Below are 20,950 nucleotides of genomic sequence, written 5' to 3'. Positions count from 1 at the left end.
TAATTGAGCTTTAGAAATGGCAGTCTATCTATGCGATATTTAACTTTCTTGACGTAAATAGATAAAGATATAAGGTGTAAATTAATGGTAATTGCTTTAAATCTCATGTGTCGAGTCAAATCTCATTTTTTTTTTTTATTTCTAAGATTCATTAATTACGTTTTCTTTTAAAAAAATAAATTTTCATTTATTTTGTAATAAATATATTTTAAAAAATATTATAATATGTTTTTCTTATTTGACACAAAAACATTAATCAACCAAAAAAAATTATGAAAGGAACATTAAGTTGCATATTTAAGAATTTATTTTCTTAACTTTCAAAATCTCATTAAAAAAAGTATATTAATAAGATTTATATAAATACATAGTTGATGACAACCATTCATCATCATCATTAATAATTAAAAAAATCATATATTATCCTATATTTAATATTTTTTTTTTATAATTATTTTTGATTAAAATTTAAATTTAAAAATTCAGAGACTTTTAAAACAATTTCAATATTACTGACTTAAAAATCTAAAACTCTTAGGTTTTATTCTTTTTAATATTCCACGTGTGTATGTTGAGAAAAACCCACAAGATGGCAGGCCAAATGTGGTCCTAGCGACTGCTTTTCTAAAGTTATCTTAAGGCAGATTGATGTAGACATTGGTGTGAATTTGGAAAATTGCATTATGAGAGCAAAGTTTTCAAACAAAAGTGAAATCATTTTGGCACATCACTTTCACTAATGCCTTAAACAAATTCGCAACTTCTACCAACATGGAGATATTCCTTTTCTTTTATTCCTTTGGCCTGACCTATCCATTGTAGATAGGTTAGGCTAGATAACTGAAGATAACATACTCTCTCTCTCTCTATTATTATAAAAATAAATAATTTTAAAAGAGGTAAACGAAAAGATTCAATCCTTCTTCGATAATATTAAATATTTTAATAATTATTAGTTATTTTAATAATTGTTAATTATTTTATTAACTTTTAGCTATTAGATATTAGTTGTTGATAGCTAGTTATCTATATAGAAATTAAAGTAAAAATATTTGATAAAAATAGTTATTGGATTAATAGTTAAACATAAAAATGGTAATATAATTTTATTAACTTTAGTCAAAATATTCTTTCAACCTCTAAAAATTAAAAAAGGACAGCTTTTCATGAATCATTCCCTCTTCTAAACACTAATATAAATACTATACAACCGAACAATATAAAAATGAGAGATAATGTTTTAACCTAATCAAAATACTAAATATTATGTTAAAAATTGTTACCGAATAGGACCTTAAACTTAAAAATTTTCCACTAACTATACCTTTAAGGTATGGAAGACCAATCATACTACTCTTGATTGGCTTAAATTTGAAATTTAAATATTTCATTCACACTTAATTTGGTTTGTCATACATTTGTGTTCCTAGTGAGAAGTTTTAAGATTAACATGTTAAGAATCATGAGGTTTTGAATTTTAATTTATTAATTTTATTACAATACTATTTTAATTACTTTTATTTGTTTAATAATTTTATCTATATAAATATATTTTAATACTTTTATAATTATAAAATCATTTTTATATTTCTACCTTTGAGAGAAAATATTTATGTTTTATCATTTTAGTAATAACTACAATAAATCTAAACTTTAACCATACTTTCTAACATCATTTTACTATACTTTATTAATTAAAAAAGCATAAGAAATTTCAATTTTCATAGATTTTACTATATATTATTATCTGAAATTTTTTATACAGTGTTTAAATAAATAAATAAATTTCAATTAGAATATCTTATTATTTTTGCATTTTATATATAAAAAATTATTATTATTATTATTAAAAATAGAAAAATAAAATAATTATTTTTTGGTAAAAGTAAAGAATTAAATAATAATTAGTGGGTTATTAAAAAATGATTTTATTTCTTTTAATTACAGGATTATTTAATTGTTTTAAAGTGATAAATTTTAAAATAAATAAATAAATAAAAAATTAAAATTAAAATTTTTTTATTTTTATATTCTGAAAAATAGAGAAATGGTGAAAGCAAAGGAAAAATTAAAATGACCATCAGGAAATTGCAATCACAATAATGATATCGTGCAGATATTAGTGAAGATTTTCCAATCCACTTGTGACTTTTATACATATTTTGCCGACTTTATGTCTGTACATACAGAAGTACTGACTCTAATTGAAATTTATTTACATACAGATTTTCCATTCCATTTATGACCCTACAGGTTATAACAATAGCACCCTTGTCAGCTTTTGGAGTGGTGGGTCTTTGCATATGCAGATGATAGCTCTGAGAAATTTACAAACAAGTTTGTGTTTTTTTTTCTTTTTTTTTTAATTAAAGTTAAAAGATATTTTATTAATTAAAAATAAAGTATAAAGAGAAATATAAATTAATATATTATATTTTATATAAATAAAATTAATTATTTATATAAAAAATAATATAAAAATTTTTAAAAAAACTTATAATATTAATAGAGTATATTTTGTAGGAATATTAATGGAGCATTTAAATTGATCAATGGTAAAATTCATAAATTAATCTCTAATAAAAGCGAATTAAAAAAAAAAAGGTCAATTGAGCCGGTGAGTTTGTGAAAATTTTCAAAAATAGATGTATATATTATGAGAATTTCATCCAAATTACTAATTAATGACCCACAAAAAAATTAATAATAAAAATTAATGATTCTTTATTTTTTTTAAATAATTAGATAAAAGTTGAATTACTATAAAAAAAAGTTAGAATTTTAAGTCAATTGATAAAAAAATATATATCTTTTTAAAATGATATTCCAAGGAAGCTTTAAAACTATTGTAACTGTAAAGGGCAAAAGAGCTTTTTTTTTTATATATAATTAAAATTTTGTAAATTGATTGTTGAATTGAATGCATGATCAATTATTTAATAATTTTTTGATTGCATAAGAAAGACATCTTTGATAGCATTGATAATAAAGTGATCATGCAATATAATCAGAAAATGAAAATTCATCAAGAAGAATTGTAAATATTTAAGATTATATAGAGAATTTGTTGCTCTATAAAATTACTTTTCTTTAATATTTACTCTGTTTTTTCACATACAGAAAATTTACATACATTGTTATTTTTTTTTATTAGATAATTCATTAATTTATATAATATATTTTTTAAATTGAATAAAATAAAATTTTTTATTCATTGACTTAATTTTCTAACTCTATCTCTAGTCTCCGATATAATTTTGAGCTCCTTCTAGGGAATGCATTTCTTTTTTCCCTTTCCCATGATGGAATTGCAAAGATTTTTTCATTAGGGAGCAAGGAGATTTATTAATTAATTAATTGTTTAACATTATCATTTTAAGCAAATATTATTGTTATAATTAATTTTTATAATTAAAATTTTAAATTTTGAGATTTTAAAAATAATTTTAATATTTTTAACTTAAAGTTCATTGGTAAATAATTTATCTTTCTTTAATGGAGCTATGGCTTTTGTACTGATTTTTCTGAGGTTTCTATCTGATACACTTATAACCTTTCTTCAACTCAAAATCTTGCTAATGATTTGGACACTCATATTTTTGGTTTTTGAGACATGATGAGACTTAATGATCGAGGCTGAGCCTTTGCTTGTGATTGTGAGCTGATGAATAGGGCTAAGCCCTTTGCTATATCACTGTCACTTGCTTCACCTTGCCTATAACTATCTTCAGCAGGTTTCCAACAATCTATAAAGCTCTTCTGCATGCTTTGTTTGACTTATCGGGGATCGGCCAAAATATGGTGTCGACAAAGGTAGCGTTCATTGATGCACTTCTTGTGTGGGACTGCATTTAAGCTAGCTAGTTGGTATGCATCATGCTTTGGAACTGTGTGCACCTTGAATGGTCCCTCCCATTTGGATGACTATTTTCCTCATTCTCTGTCTTTTGTCCCTAGAGGTAAGATGACCTTCCAAACCAACTCACCTTTCATAAAACTTTTCTTGTACTCTTTTATTAGTGGTGAATTCCTTTTTGTGGTGTTTTTTAGCTTTTAGCCATTGTAACCTCATTTTCTATGTCATGGTCAATGGCTTAGGAGATTTCTTATGTCAAACTAGACTCCATTCACCAGTAGCGGTATCTCTAACTAGTACCACAAACCAAACTCTTTTTTTTTTTTTGGTTTCATTTGGCTTTTAACCGCCAAGTCCTTTGATCTACCTCATAGGTGTAGCTTTGTTGGTCTCATCCGTTGTCTGTCAGGAAGGTTATAAATCTATTACTTTGGAACCCAAGCCCATTTTAGCTTTGTGCGAAGATTTTCTCGTGTTTTATTCCCAGTTTTTCTTCCCTCTAGTAGTTCCTTTAGATCAACACTAGTGGCATTGATGTTTGCCACTAGTGGAAACAGATCCTCATTAATCTGCATTTATGTCTCATTTTTTTCTAGGAACTTAAGAATACCTTCGTTGATCTTGTTCTGGGTCCAATTCTTGAATGCCCAGTAGTAATTGGTTTGATGAGTCTAAACATCATGGTACTTGTAGTACTCCTTGCCCTTCACCTCTTCTTTAGATGACATCTTGTGTCCTTGTGGAAAAGTCAGTAATTTTTCCAACAAGAGAAAATAAAAAATCTCTTTTGCCCTTGTTATGTCAAAAGAATATTGTTATTGGGGCGATAGAGGGTTAGAGAAGGCTTTTCTCCATGGTTCTGAAGGTTTTGCTAGTTTAAATAAAATAGGATAAACACAACTATCTATATTAATAAAATCAACAATACCATCTTCATGAAAAAGTTTCTTGACAACAGGTATCTATGGAAGTTTTCCCTTTTTTGATTTTCTTCCCTGAGTTGCGCTTCATAGCCTACCACTTTTACAGAAAGCTTAAAGAAATCTTTAAACTCCATACCCGAGCTTAATGTCTAAACCACCTTGGGCTAATTTGACAAACTCACATTCAAGCAAAAATACTTTGCATTTGTTGCATATATTCTTAAACTTAAATATGTATGGATCTACATATTCTTTTAGCCTTTGGTAAATTTTAGATGACTCAACAATAGACACTCCATGTTCAATTTTATAAACTGTGTGAAATAAGTGCTCCATGTCTTGCCAAGTGTATATAGAATCTCTAGGTAATGAAACATACTGAGAAAAAGCAATTGTAGTTAGGGAATTGGGAAACAATCTTAATTTAAACATGTCAAAATTTTCATAATTAGCAAGCTCACCTCATTGCGCATTAAACCTACCAATATATTCTAAAGTAGACTATAAACCATTTCCTGAGAACAAAGTGAAATCATGTATTTAATAACCCCTAGGAAAGGGATTATTCCTATCCACCAAGTTTGGATAGGGTATGAAACTTAAGCTGACCTATTTGATGAAAACCAAGTCCATACAACTCTTCAACAACTGTCCTAAGGGCTTCATGATCAACATGAGGTTAGGGGTGATGTAGCATGGCTGCATGCATAGGTGGTAGTGGTGCTACATAATTAATCCCAGCATTATCCACATTATTCGCTGCCCTATCCAAAACAGTATTTACATTTGTAGCATTACATACATGTAAGTGAGTGGCATGATTGGAAATAACATAGAAGTTACCTCCCTATTGGCCTTTGAATAACCTTATTGCTTTTGTAGGAATAGCCATTAGAGTTGTTTCTCTCCTTTGAGGCGGTTGGTAGCATTGCTTTGCCTGGGATAATGTCCTTTACACCTTATTGGACTCTAGTTGGTCAGTCACTGCATGACTACCTAACATCATCGTTGCCTCCTAAGCTATCTAGCTGTAAGTAGATTTCTCATAGACCTTCAATGAATCCATTCTAGCTGAACAGACAGTGTCTTAAAGCTAGTCTCAAAAGTAGCTTTGATACTAGCCACAATTTGATTAGTCACTTGTTGAGCAATTTGAGCACTAATGCTTTATATATTGAATGTAATTGGAACCACCTCTTGTGCTGAAGGTGACTCGGTGTCTTGTGCTTATTATTTACTGAGTTCAAGCCACTCCATTAGGGTTGAACCTTGCAACTTCTTTTTCATAATAAATCCTTGTTTTAGGCATGATGTCCAAAACTTTTGTGTGACAATTGTGAACTAAAAGTGAGAAAGTAGAAATATGTCTCACTGAGCATGCCAAAAACTATTTCCATGCTAAATTATTTTCTCAATTTAAGAGTGTCAAAAGCAAGCATGGCCTTTTCCTCACATGTGTGTTGGATTGTGGGTGTGCCAAGGATGTTAAGATGCCAATTGTAAAATGTAGGTGTGTTGTTCTTACTTCCAATCTAAATGATTAGTGGGAAACAAAGGACTGAAGTTTTCCTTGAGTACCTTGACTCCATTAAGATACATTTGGTCAGGTTCTCTACTTGTGTCAACTTTGTGAAATTTGAGGAAATGGGATTGGCTACTAGAAAATTAAAAGATCGCCTGTGCATGAAAAAGTAAATGTTATACTTGAAAAGTAAAGATTGTTCATGGATGATTGCTTCCAAAATTAAATCTATGTAGAAAAGGTAAATTTTTGCTTTTCATCAAAAAAGTAAATTGATGGCTGAGAAAATATAAATATGTGCAAAGTGTGTGAATAAAAGCTTTGAGAAATTAAAAGATTGATTTGCTTGAAAATGAAATCATTTGCAAAAAATGTAAATTGAGCTTTGAAAATTAAAAAGATTGATTATTGAAATACAGATTTGTGCAAATAATACAAACTGGCATTAAAATTAAAAGCAAATTCGTACGAATTGAAATGTGAACAGAAAAGCTGTAAATTGATCAAAAATTGAATAGCTTGATTGCTTAAATGTAAATATTTGAAAAAAAGAAATGTAAACTAGATGCTAGTATTGAAAATTAACAAGGTTGAATTGAATTGATGTTAGACTGAAACATTAAATACTGGCTTAAATGTAAAGAAAGAGCTGAACTAGAGAAAATTAGATTAAGGCATTGTGTCTGTCTACTATTGATAGTTGTTGTTGGTCCTTTAAAATGAAGCCTAGCATCTCTATTTATAGAGAAATTTTAATTGGTGACCAAGTTGCTACTTCAGGTTTGTCTGGTGGCCAAGTCTACTACACTAGGAAATAATTAATTGCATCAGCTTTGAACCCTTAGCATCAGCCTTCTACACCTTGATTTAGTTGTTGCATTAAGTTTTCCAAAGAAAAATATGTGATTTTATCTTTAGATACTTGTCCACCTTTTTTGCACCACTATCTCCATTAGCTGCAAACACCCAACCACTTGCAATATTCTATACACAAATGTAACGACTCTCTCCATTATTTGATCTTTTGAATAACCACCCATGATTACCTTAGCTTATCTTTAGGATAACCACCACGTAGTGCCTATTATCTGACAATTGCTTTAATTAAAATGACTACCTATTGATTTAGGTAATTATTTTAACTGATCCAGCTTTAAATTAATTAATGCTTTCTTACTATTGATCTTCTACTAGCCTGAGCTATGGGTTAGGCCATATTAATTGAGCAATGTAATTTAATATTTCGAACCAATTAATTAAATTGGACCCAGCATATTTAAAATTAAATTATGATGCAAGCAATTGGAATTCGAATTTGAGATCTTATAGTTTTAGAGATAACTTATGTTCCATTAAGTTAAAGGTTATTACTACTTAGTAATTATATTTTAGGAATGGCAAAGGGGTGGGTTGGAGGAGAGGACAGGATCAATCCCCCATTTCCCACCCCACAGAAGATCAGAGTTGGAGCAGGGACTATCTCACTGCGAAGAGAGGGGAGGGAGGTGCGGATTTCCCCTCAAGATTTTTTTTATCATTATATAATATAAATTTCTATATATTAAAAAATAAATTATAGATATAACTTTTAAACATAATCTTAATAACATACATATTTTTTCATTAAAATTATAATATTTAAATACATAAATTTATAAAATTAAATTATTTTTTAATAAGAATATAATATATTATTGTGTGGAGTGGTTACGGAGTTCAGGGTGGGGAGACTTTCTCCATGTCCTAGTCCCTATCCCTGTCCCACATAATATTAAAATCAAGATAGAGTTAAAAAAAATAATTGAATTCAAAGTGAGTCGAATCGGGTTCGAAACAATTGCCAACCTATTATTTTTAAACATTGATGTTGTGTTGCTCTCTTTACATATAGATATAAGATAGAAATGGTAACTGAGCTATGGAAATGGCAGTCTTTCTATGCGATATTTAAAACCTTTCTTGATGTAAATAGATAAAGATATAAGGTGTAAATTAATGGTAATTGCTAATTAAATAACTATAGAATTCAAATCTCATATCTATTATTGTTTAGATATTAGCAATTGGTTATATATATATTAAAAAATAATCTCAAATACTATCGAGTCAAATCTCATTATTTTTTTTATTTTTAAGAATAATTAATTAAGTTTTCTTTTAAAAAATAAATTTTTATTTAGTTTGCAATAAATATATTTAAAAAAAATATTATAATATGTTTTTTTTGTTTGACAAAAAAACATGAATCAACCAATAAAAATTATGAAAGGAACATTAAGTTGCATATTTAAGAATTTATTTTCTTAACTTTCAAGTTCTCATTAAAATATATATATATATGTATATATATATATATATATATATATATATATTAATAAGATTTATATAAATACATAGTTGATTGACAAACATTCATTCTCATCATTAATAATTAAAAAAAATTCATATATTATCCTATATTTAATATTTTTTGTTATAATTATTTTCAATTAAAATTTAAATTTAAAATTTCAGAGACTTTTAAGACGATTTCAATGTTACTAGTTTAAAAGTCCAAAACTCTTAGGTTTTATTCTTTTTGATATTCCACCTATGTCTATTGAGAAAAGTCCGCAAGATGGCAGACCAAATGTGGTCCTAGCAACTTGTTTTCCAAAGTCATCTTAAGGCAGATTGATGTAGGCATTGGTGTGAATTTGGAAAATTGCATTATGAGAGCAAAGTTTCAAACAAAAGTGAAATCATTTTGGCACATCACTTTCACTAATGCCTTAAACAAATTCACAACTTCTACCAAGATGGAGATGTTCCTTTTCTTTTATTCCTTTGGCCTGACCTATTCATTGTAAATATGTTAAGTTGATGGGCTATATAGTAGGAGATAAAGAGGTAAATGGGGAAACTCAAACCCTATTCAATATTAACTGTTCTAATAGTTGTTAGATGTTTTACTAGCTATTAGCTTATAGATATTAGCTATTGATAGCTAATTATTTATATAGGTGTTAAAGCAGAAATGTTCAGCAAAAATAGCAGTTAGATTAACAGTTAGATGTAAAAGCACTGATATAATATTATTGACTCTAGTGAAAATATTCTTTTAATCTCTAAAAACTAAAAAGGGTAGTTTTTTATGAACCACTCCCTTATCTAAATACTAATATAAATACTGTGCTACCGAATGATATAAATAAAAAAAGTAAAAACACTAAACGTTACCTTAAAAACTGTTACCAAATAGGACTTCAAACTAAAAATCTTTTCACTCTCTATACCTTTAAAGTATATGAAGACCAATCAGATTACTCTGATTGGCTTAAATTTGAAAATTTAAATATTTCATTCACACTTAATTTCATTTGTAATATATTTGTGTTCCTAGTGAGAAGTTTTTAAGATTAACATCTTAAGAATCAACAGGCTTTGAATTTTAATTTATTAATTTTATTACAATACTATTTTAATTACTTTTATTTGTTTAATAATTTTATCTAAATAAATATATTTTAATACTTTTATAATTATAAAATTATTTTTATATTTCTACCTTTGAGAGAAAATATTTATGTTTTATCATTTTATTAATCACTATAATGAATCTAAACTTTATATATTTCTTTTAATTACTGAGTTATTTATAGAGAAATTTAAATTTAAATTTAATTTTTTTTAATTTTATAAATGGTGAAAGGAGAAGAAAAGTTAAAATAACCATCATTGTGCAGATTTTAGTGAAGATTTTCCAATCCACTTGTGACTTTTATACATATTTTGCATACTTTGTCTGTGCTATAGACTATAACAATAGCACCCTTGTCAGCTTTTGGAGCGGTGAGTCTTTGCATTTAGAGTGCCAACGAGTCAGATTTTTAATGATATTCAATTTAATTAAATTTTAGTAGGATTAATTTAAATATTATATAATTAAATTTAAAATAAATTTAAATTTAAAAAATAATATTTATGATGAATTTAAATTAAATTTAAATTTTATATATTGATTATTTATTATTTAAATTTATTTATATAAATATTTAATTAAATATGAATTTTATATTTTTATAATAATATTTTTAAATTTTTATTTATTTTATTTTATATAAAATAGAATTTAAATATTTTATAAAATTATTATATTTTTAAAAATAAATTATTAATTAAAATATTATTTTATATAAAATATTAATTAAAATATATAAAATAAACGAATTCAGATTTTTTTCGGATAATAATAATCGGGTTTGAGACGAATTTGAGTAGTTAAAAATAAATTTTAAACGGATTTAGGACGGATTCGAGTTTTGATAATATTAATAATATTCGGATTCAAATATGATGATTTTCGCAAGTACCTTATCTGTTGTCATCTCTATTCGTATTTGCATATCATAACTTTGAGAAATTTAAAAATAAGTTTGCGTTTTTTTTATTAATTAAAAGTGAAAAATATTTTATTAATTAAAAATAAAGTATAAAGAAAAATATAAATTAATATATTATATTTTATATAAATAAAATTAATTATTTATATAAAAAATAATATAAAAATTTTAAAAATTTGATAATATTATTTTTTTAAAAAAATTAATAAAATATTTAAATTGATCAATAGTAAAATTCATAAATTAATCTCTAATAAGGGCGGATTTAAAGAAAAAGTTCAATTGAGACAGTGACTTTGTGGAAATTTTCAAAAAGATATGTACATATTAGGAGAATTTCATCCAAATGACTAATTAATGACCCAGTAAAAAATTTATAACAAAAATTAATGATTCTTTCATTTATTTTTAAATGATTATATAAAAATTGAAGTACTATAAAAAAGTTGGAATTTTAAGTGAATTGATAAAAAAAAATAAAAATATATTTTTAATATTATATTGAGCTTTTTTTTTTTTTTTTTAGGAGAAGAAAAATTAAAATAACCATCAGGAAATTGCAATCACAATAATGAGACAGTGCAGATTTTGGTGAATATTTTCCAATCTACTTGTGACTTTAATACGTACTTTATGTGTGTACATGCAGAAGTACTGACTCTGTAGACTATAACAATAGCACCCTTGTCAGCTTTTGGAGTGGTGGGTCTTTGCATTTGCATATGATAGCTCTGAGAAATATAAAGAGAAATATAAATTAATATATTATATTTTATATAAATAAAATTAATTATTTATATAAAAAAATTTTGAAAAAAATCTTATAATATTAATAGAGTATTTTTTTAGAAATATTAATAAAGTAATTCAATTGATCAATAGTAAAGTTTATAAATTAGTTTTTAATAAAGACGAATTTAAAAGAAAAAGGTCAATTGAGCCGGTGAGTTTGTGAAAATTTTCAAAAATATATGTATATATTATGAGAATTTCATCCAAATTACTAATTAATGACCCACTAAAAATTAATAATAAAAATTAATGATTCTCTGATTTTTTTTTAAATAATTAGATAAAAGTTGAAGTACTATAAAAAAAAAGTTAGAATTTTAAGTCAATTGATAAAAAAAATAAAATATCTTTTTAATATTATATTACAAGGAAGCTTTAAAACTTTGTAAATTCGATTGTTGAATTGAATGCATGATCAATTATTTAATAATTTTTTGATTGCATAAGAAAGGCATCTTTAATAGCATTGATAATAAAGCGATCGTGCAATATAATCCGCAAATGAAAATTCATCAAAGACAATTGTAAATATTTAAGATTATATAGTGAATTTATTGCTTTATAAAATTACTTTTTTTTTTTTAATTTTTACTCTGTTTTTTCACATAGAGAAAATTTATATACATTGTTAATTTTTTATTAGATAATACATTAATTTATATAATATATTTTTTAAATTGAATAAATTTTCTAACTCTATCTCTAGTCTCCGTTATATTTTTGAGCGCCTGCTAGGGAATGCATTTCTTTTTTCCCTCTCCATGATGGAATTGCAGAGATTTTTTCATTAGGGAACAAAGAGATTAATTAATTGTTTAACATTATCATTTTAAGCAAATATTTTTGTTACAATTAATTTTTATAATTAAAATTTTCAATTTTTAAATTTTAAAAATAATTTTAATATTATTAACTACAAGTTCATTGGTAAATAATTTTTTTTAATTGTTTATGTTTGAAGGTGATTTACAACAACAATGACTATTTGAGTTAAAAATTATGCTAATATTGATAATAGTAGCAATTGAGTTTTATTTATACTTAAAAGCCTTCTAAATTAATTTAAATATATTTAAATTTAAGTTTTTAAAATAATTTTTATTCTTTTAGCATATTATACTCAAGAAATAGTGGAGTGATAATAAAATTTTTATTGTTACTATTTTTTAAAAAAGTCTTATGTTTGACTATGTACACTGATTTCCACAACAAAAAAGTTGAATTTTATTCTTAACAGTTCTCATAGCTTAATGTAGAGTGACAGAGTGATTGTGAATATTCGTGATGAGACTGCCTATGCAAATATAAAAGTTAAAGAATTTTTTTATGGATTAATGGTGAAATCTTAGAGTACTTGCCAATACAGGATAGAGCACAACGCCCATATTAAATATGCCGTCATTGCAGACTAAAGAATATATGTATAATATAAATATGAATTTTATATTGATATTCATTCTAACGGTGCAGTCTTGGCTATCTTTAGTTTTGTGTTATACATTATGCTCAATTTTCTCTAGTTTCTTGTTCTTATATTATTTTATTATTTAAATAATATTAAGTGGGAGATTATTGTATATATAATTATATATAATAATAATATTATTTAAATAATAAAATATTTTTTAGTTCTCATATATCAATATATGTGAATGGGAGAAAGATATCTTTTGGTTTTTTCATTAAGAATCAATATATTTTTTTTGGCTTTAAAGGACATATTTTTTCATAAGAAACTAATCCATTTTTACTTAAAACGTATTCTTTTAAATAGTTGTAATATTTAAAAAACATATCTTTTAAATTAAAATAATGTGTCTTTTGATGATATTTATTGATGCCTATAAATATATAGCATCCTTTATGTTTTAAAGTATTTCTAAATGCTATCCTCCTTCTCTTACTTTGATATTATTTTTCAATTTTCTTTATAATTTTTCTGGACTGAGTTCTTGTGATACAACAACTCAAGAAGTGTAAATTTGATTTCTTATTAGACATTGTATACTTGAGATAAAATTTCTATCCAATCTTTTGCATTTAGATAGAAATTACTATCCTAAAAATAGTTTCTTGAAAACAACTTGCCTATAAAAAACTTCCTTTAATTTATTTCTTTTTTTTATTTTTTTATTTTCTATATTTCTCCAAATATTCTACATCAAATTAAATATATACAACAATTTAAATATTTAAAATATTTATTATTTAAATAATAATATTATTATTATATATAATTATATATATAACAGTTGTAATGATATATCTTTTTCATAGCCATACAAAAATATGAAAATTCTAATCAAATAGATGAATGAGACACAATCTTTTCTTTTCATTTTATATATTGTTAAAGAACATTAATATATATATAAATTATTCTTGATATAATTTAAGAAGTCTCACAGACTACGTCATGTATGTTGATTGCTTCTTTGGCTTAATATTTGATATAATATATGTAGTGTTGTGCCATGTTTCCGCACCCAGAAGTCATGCGCATGAGAAATCTTTGCACCATTCTCTCTCCTTATCACTTTCAAACTTGAAATCTTTCTAATTATAAAACTTATTCAGTGATCTGATACCTTTGTTTCTAAGATAATCACTTTGTCTGCATGTGTATACTCTGTTAATAAAACTTAATTTTGGTTAGTTTAGCATTGCACTAAGACTTGATTAAGGATTTTTTTTTTATTTTTTATTTTTTATCAGGATAGCAGTAAGTTTTAATAATTCAGTTATATTAAACTCATGCCTCAAATTACGAAGTCTCGAGTTTAAATCTCAATTAAAATGAGTTATATCACAAGACTTAATTATAGATATCTTGTAACTTTTTATTAATTTATAATATATATAAAATTAAAAAAAAAATAAAATAGATAAAAAATTTATTTTTATCTAATAATGAATGACTAAATTTAATTGATTATATTGAAAATTAATATATTTTAAGTAGAGTACAACAGGTAAGATGCCTACAAAAATTATTCTACTCGAATTCAAATACAATTATTATTCTCGATACTTAAATTCATTCAAACCCAAATTATTATTATCCGAATAAATCGAATCCATTTAGCTTTATATATTTTAATTAATAATCTATATAAAATATATTTTTTTATTAGTAGTTTATATTTTTAAAATTTAATAATTTAATAAATATTTAAATTTTATTTACTTATAAATATTACTATACAAATATATATTTAATTGATTATTCATATATTTAAATGTATTCAAAAAATGAGTACTCAAAATATGAAATCTGAACCTGCTCCGAGTATTATTTCTCAAATATAATTATATATTACCTGAACTTATCATGTTAGGGTTTAGTTGGGGACTAATTATTATATACGCTGTGAGCACTATTTATAGAAAAGTGGGCCATCTTTATAATATAGAAAGTGGGTGCACATGATTGTGAGAGATGGTGCATGTATATCGGGTGCGCCTAATAATTTCTCTTAGTTGGGTCGGCTACTCAAAAATACCTGACTCGTCATCATTCCTAATTTTAAGTAAAATAAGAATAAAAAATTATTAGATCTAAAATTCTTATAGCATTAAGATAAAGCAAAGCAATAAAACACTTTTTTTTAACCTTACAATCTCTACTCTAAATGGACTAATAATAACTTTTATTAAAAATAATTTTAAAAGATAAGTTATGTACAAATTTTATTAAATAATAAATTTTAATTTGTAAAATCAAATATTAGTATTTCCACACCATATATTTATAGTATTTTATTTATAATATATATTTTATTAAAATTATTTATAATATTTTAATTGACTAAAATGATAAATCTTATTAATTTTACTGTCTTATTTAATTTTAAAATATTATAATTTAATATTATCATAATAAATGACTAAAATTAATTGATTATCTTGAAAATCGATATACTATAGTAATATTATATATAAATAATTAATAGAAAATTATATAAAAAATTAAATTACAAATACATGCAAATATAAATAATGTGCCATGTACATTAAAAAATTAATTAAAAATAAAAAATAAGAAATAAGGTTTTTATCCTATTTTATCCATATCCTAAATTCAATAGGCTTCACGTAAGAGTTTTTGGATGGATGTTTTCTTTTCAACTATTATTTTAATATTTTTATATTAAACATTTTTAAAGAGGAAAAATTTTACTAATTAAATACATTATATAATATAAAATAAGTGTTTAATTATGCAATCATTAATATAATGGGTCACATTAATATTTGTGTATGTGTAATATATAAATTATGCCTGCTTTCCTTTCATATATATCTCAAGTATCTAGGCTGGTGGATTGAAAATGCAAGATATAACATTGCAATTTTACTTAATGATTAAGTTGTTGTATTTTAGGAAAAAAGGGCCAATTGCTTGGAAAAATTCAAATCTTTGCATTTATTGTTATTTTTATTCGAACTTTGTAATAGTGAATAATTAAATCAAAATTTTCAAAATGAAAAATAAAAAATTGGATATTTAAATTAGATTTTGATAAATTATAATTTAATCTGCAAAATCTATAATTTAGTTTTAATATTTTTAAATTCAATTAATTTAATTCCTTAATTTAAATTTTATATTTAAATAGTATAATAAATATGTTATTCTTTCCAAAATTAATTCTTTTTTCTATCAAGAATTTATCAGAATTGTTTTGAAAATTTTCTTAAATTGTCTAATACATGTTTTTTACATTTTAATTAGTGAAATTTTAATTTCTTAAAATAAAATAAAAAACTTTGTGCCAAAAAAACAAATATCTGGTCGAGTTTGATTTACGGGTCATGACTCGATCTGCAAGATCTCTCTCTGGAGCTCCCATTTTCGCGTTTCTAGCTACTATGAGTTCATTTGGAGATGACTAGTGTCCCATAGTGTGTTCTGACTCGACCACAGTTTGTGAAAATATTAAAAGGGCAAAGAAATTTGTGGCTTCCCATTTCACTTTCTTAGAAAATATATGAAATTAGGGACATTTTAATTATTTTTTATATGATTAACGGTCAATTAAACGGAAAATTGAATGAACTGATTGAGTTATAAGTTTTGACAAATTTCAAAAACTAAATTATTGGATTTTTAAAATATAAGAATTAAGTTATAAATTTTACTAAACTTTAAAGACTAAATTGTAACCTATTAAAATTTGAAGATAAAATTTGAGTGTTGGATAATTTTTTTTTTTATTTTGAAAGATTTAGTTTAATTATTCAAAACTATAAAATGACCAATAAATGCAAGGGTTTAATGTCTAAAATAAAATTATGTCTGTTTCAGTTGGGAAAAATATTATGTCTGCTTTCCTTTCATTCATATCTCTAGTTGTTGTACAATCTAGGCTGGTGAATTGAAAATGCAAGATATAACATTGTAATTTTACTACATGATTAAGTTGTTGTATTTAAAAAATATGAATTAATATGTTCTTGAAATTTGATGTCATATGTATACAAATCCTTCCGTTTATTTTTTTTAAATATTTCATAATCAACCAATAAAATAAGAATTAAATGAAAGAGTTCTTTTTTGCCCATAATATCTTTAAATCCTAAGGCATCTCGCATTAAATACCATTATCTCTTTAGACATCGTTATCTTCTCCATGAGTAATTGTATACTATACCGTGATTCTATGTTAACATGATATATGGAATAGCAAGCTAATTATTTATTTAATATATAAATAAATTTAATTTTCAGTTAAAAAATTATTTGATAAGTTGTTATAATATTTTGGGGTATATACTGATCTATGTATATATTTGTATTTATTTATTATTAATTTATCATTTCATATAAGCTATCTATTTATTATTAATTTATCATTTCATATAAGCTATCTTACATAAAATCGTTGAAATATTATATAATTTCTTTTTTTCCTCCCACCTCTCCCCTATGTTACTGTATATATTGCTTTCACAATCTCAGACCTTTGTTTTTTTCCGCCTAATTATTCGAGTTCCACTCAATAATTTTTTTTTTTTGTAACAACGTTTTGATTTCAATTAAAGATGGGTAAATAATCAATTTGATTTTGAATCAAACTAAGTCAAAATCATTGAAGTTTCAAAATTAAATGTATGAATTGAATTGAATTGAAGTTATGGACATAATCAAATTGAATCTAACTAAAATCAGTTCAATTTGGCTTAATTTAGTAATGTCAGTTTGAGTTGGATTGTGAATCAATTACTTAATTTCATACACAAACATAAAGTAAAATAAAATAAAATATTTTATTTCTTGGCTAAATTAAAATTTTTTAGTTCTTGGCTGCACCTTAAAATGAATACACACGTACAAAACTCAAACAAAACAAAATTCAATTCCTAAGTGCATCAGTTCCCAAAAAAAAAAAAAAAAATCCAATTAAGGTTCATTGTTATCTTCCATTTTGGGCAATAAAATCTTTAAATTTTTGAGTTGGGTTTGAATAATTTGTTAATTTCCTCATTTTTCTTGTACAGGGAACGGTGGTTTATTTGTTCTTGATTTATTATTATTTTCTAGTCAATAATTGTATTTCATGACATTGGCAAATTGAAATCTTTATATATAAAGAGAGTACAAAAAAAAAAAAATGAAAAGTAAGAAAGAAAAATTGTAATACCCTCCACTAGTAAAATGTCAGAATATACTTTAAGGGAAGGGAATGTCCCCTGGAATTGGCTAAGTAGAACCCTAGTATAACTAATAATAAGATAAAAGTGTAACTAAAATGCAAAATAAAATAGTAAAAGGAATTCTAAAATATTCGGTGAAAAGATACCTTTGGTTGTCGAATATGAAAGGGCAAAAATATAAAAAGGAAGGAACCTTTGATATTTTCCTACAACCCACTTTCGCTTACAACTTTAGAAACCTTCCCATCCTCTTTCCTTCCTTTTCCTCTCCATCACTCTTTCTCTAAACCCTTGTAAAACTAAAGAAACTTAAATACACCTTAGTTTTAGGAATATTGGAAAGAACAAGAAAGAGAATCTAAAGTTAAGGGAGAGAAGGAAGAAAAAGGGAAATCCTAGGAAACTAATAAGTAAGTACTCTCTGTGTTTTTGTTCTTTTAAATAAGAGATTAGAATAGTAAGATAAGTAAGGTTATTTTAAAGTAATGTTTGATGAGTAGGGTTTAAATAGGTTAACTATTTGGGAAAAGGATTAAATGATCAAAATAATAAAAAGTGAATAATATTAACAGAGAAACTCATATGAGTGAAGAAATAGTGAAAATAATCTTGGATATCAGTATTGGGATGATTGGATAAGTGAAATAAAGGCATAAACCTAAAATAGACATTATGAAAAATGCAGGTTCAATAGTTGAAACATTAAGCTTCAGCAGCCAAACTAGATAAACAATAACATAAATAGTAGGTAATACGTACTTACAGCTTCGGGAGCCGAAGGTCCTATATTCGACTGCCAAAAGTGTTATTGTCTCCCAAATATATATAGTATAATTAAACTCTAATGAAACTAACAATTAAATATACTTTTTTTATACACTCTTCTTGTTGATTAGGGTTAGAAATTGCAAGGACTAAAGTTAAAAGGAACCCAACTAATTAAAAGTAAGTGTCAAGTTAAAGGGACTATGATCATGGTGAGTAGAAACTATAAAATGCTTTCCTAAATCTTGTTTTACTTTACACATGCATTCATGCACCATTTACCTATTTTAATTAGATATATTGCATATAGGATTTGCATATATAATTATGCAAGTGTTTAACTCACAAAAATATTGCATTATATTTATTTGTGTTGTGTTGGTAGCTATGGATGACCTAATGGTTCCTAATAGGAAAGGAAAGAAAGTAAATGAAAAGACATGCATTCATTATGAGCTCACATATGAAAGTAAGGAAAGGGATGTCCGAGTAAGGCAATTCTGTGTCTCCAACTCTAGGGTGTTTGGGTAAGGCAATTTTGTGTCTCCAGCCCATTGTTTGATATAATATGATAAGAGAAAGTCCTGAGGAACTACCATTATGGGTCGAGCACATTGGACAAATGATATTATATGAAATTGAAAGGAAAAGGGAATGTTTATGATATAGCTACCTTGTTGTCAATTGTTTGTGTTGTGGAACCATTCATGAGAATGATGTATTCATATGCTTGAATTATGTTTTAATAATATGTTATCCTTCCCCATGTAATTCTCTACTCACTGAGTTTATATACTCACCCCCTTGTTATGTTAATCCCCTTTAAAGACATGAATAAGGATAGTAATTAGCAAATTTTTGATAAATAAGCTCAAAAGTTTGATGTAGTCAACTTTGTGTATTTTATACAATTTTGTGGAGCTATTTTGTGACGTATAATTTTGGTCATTTTAATACTATGCCTGCTACTTGATATTTTGTAATAAGAGTGTATTAAAAGGATTTGTGATTTTATGAGATAATATATAGTTTTCAAAGTAGTCATGAAAGAATAAGAAAATGGAAAAACCCTTTACACAGATTCTAGCTTAAAAAAAAAAAACATGTGAATGATTGTGATGGAAAGTCCTACCTAAGCCTAATGAGATGAACTCCATTAAATGAAAGTTGAATCTATAGTGAATTAGGAAGTGATAAATGAAGTGATCTTTTCATGAATAGCATGGCAATGGGTTCCACATAAATGTTTATAAAGATAAAATATAAAAAAGTAAAGGAAAAGTCAAAGTAAGGCTTGCTACAGGTTTTAATGGCCTTATGCCTCCTAGTGCTCTAGTGTCAATAACGATCCTAATTTGGGTTGTTACAAAAAGAAAATTAAAAACCCATTACAAAAGTAAAAATGTACATGTTCATGGGAGGATGATGGCCAATGGTGAATGGCAGTTGGATGTGAATTGGAGGTATGTTCACGATGCCAACTTTTTTTTTTCCTAGCATATTCATGATCCACCTCTATTGTTTTTCTCCATTTTTTTTTACAAAAATGATTTGTTTTCAATTAAGAGTGTGCAAACAATCAATTTGATTCCAAACCAAGCAAAACTAATCAAAATTTTAAAATATGTGAAACAAAATGAATTGAGGTTATGAATATGATAAAACTAAATCAACCAATTCTGTTTGATAAGGTTTGATTCAGTTATGCCAATATGAGTTAGGTTTGAACCAATTCCTTAATTTCATCCACAAATATAAGCAAAACTAAACTTTTTTTGGTTCTTGGTTGCACCCCAATATAGACACACACATATAAAAATCAATTACACTCGATGGTGGATTTAGCATTGGGGAAATTGCCATGGGGTACCTATCCCCATTGACTTTTAAAAATAATTTTGCTTAAAGGTTGTGTTTTTATAAATTTTTCTTACTTAATTGTTTAAACCGCCTTCATCATGTTAGAGTTTTTTTTCTTTTGTATAAATTTTCCCAATTCAATTACTTCTCTTTCCTTACTCAATTGCTTAAATTGTCACATTGTATAATTAGT

Source organism: Hevea brasiliensis, chromosome 9, assembly GCF_030052815.1.
Source record: "Hevea brasiliensis isolate MT/VB/25A 57/8 chromosome 9, ASM3005281v1, whole genome shotgun sequence".
NCBI classification, from domain to species: Eukaryota; Viridiplantae; Streptophyta; class Magnoliopsida; order Malpighiales; family Euphorbiaceae; genus Hevea; species Hevea brasiliensis.
Note: the sequence above shows the minus strand (reverse complement) of the source record.